Genomic DNA, 1,295 nt, shown 5'->3' on the forward strand with positions numbered 1-1,295 from the left:
ATTTTTTCAGTAATTTTTCTCGCAAAAATTATATGGAGAATTATCCTGTTCCCCTTCCTACCTCATCCAAATCCTATCCAACGACTCCTATGACGTCACAAATAGAATGTGGAACGCTATATAAACTTCCCTTCTAAGATGTACGAAATGTATGCCGTATGAAGGACGGCGAAGCTCCATATAGGCAAGAAAAGTGAATGGAAGAAATGGCTAGGAGCCGGATAGCTCAGTTGGGAGAGCACCCGATGCATAATCGGAAGGTCCCGGGTTCAAGTCCCGGTCTGGACTATCCATTTTTTCAGTAATATTTCTCGCAAAAATTATATGGAGAATTATCCTGTTCCCCTTCCTACCTCATCCAAATCCCCTCCAACGACTCCTTTGACGTCACAAAGATGTGGAACGCTATATAAACTTCCCTTCTAAGATGTATCATATAGGATTTTGGATGTCCGCCCTATCCCAGGTAGGAATTCAAAGGCTCGACGATGGGGCCAACCTTTTGCAAACCTTGTTTTACCGAGGCTTGGTAATATGAGGATTAATACAGGCCTGAACTGACCTTGACTTGTTGAGGGTGGGATATATTAAACTGATAACAGGCTCATGTAAACCTCAACTCAATGAGCCTCGACGGGCCAGGTTTATACTCAGGCTTGGCCGAGGCTTTATCCAGTGAGGCTAAGTTAAAAACCCTTGGAGTACATTTGGACAATTCTGGCTCCCTTCAGGCTGCTGAGTCCAAGCCTAGACACAGATTCGAATCATTCTTGTCTTGACAACAATGGTTCATAACAAGGTGAATTGAGGCTTCTGTAAGTGTCAGCGTACTGGGCCTACATAGCCTAAGCTTATAATAATATTTTGAATCTCCTTAGGCTCCAAGGCTCGAAACAGATTAGAACAAGCTTTGGTTTCTTGAGGATGACTTATATCATGCTGAGTACATGCTCGGTTCAGTACAAGCGCGCTGAGGCTGAGCATACTAAGCTTATCATTAGGCTCAACCGAGGCATGAATCATTGAGGCCCAGTTAAGATCCTTTGAAATACCCTGTGTAAACTCTGACTCGCTTCAGGATTATTATAAATAATAATAATAGTAATAAAAATAATAATACCAAGAACAATCAATTCGTTGCAGATAAAACAAATTTGTGCGTATGTTCGTAATGAGGATTATGAGTCACAGAGGAGAGGGGGCCGGGGGGTTGATCGAGAAAAAGTAACTTATGTTAATAATGTAAATGAAGTAAATAGTTAGTGATGTTGGTTACATTACACAAATAGAACGTT

General features: G+C 41.5%; 1 non-coding gene across 1 annotated transcript; it reads left to right on the top strand.

The window, feature by feature from the left end:
* Positions 1 to 215: 215 nt before the first annotated feature.
* Positions 216 to 289, top strand: TRNAM-CAU (transfer RNA methionine (anticodon CAU)). Its single transcript has one exon. It is a non-coding gene; the product is annotated as a tRNA-Met (tRNA).
* Positions 290 to 1,295: the final 1,006 nt, after the last annotated feature.

This window comes from Fopius arisanus, unplaced genomic scaffold (genome assembly GCF_000806365.1).
Source record: "Fopius arisanus strain USDA-PBARC FA_bdor unplaced genomic scaffold, ASM80636v1 scaffold00198, whole genome shotgun sequence".
NCBI lineage: Eukaryota > Metazoa > Arthropoda > Insecta > Hymenoptera > Braconidae > Fopius > Fopius arisanus.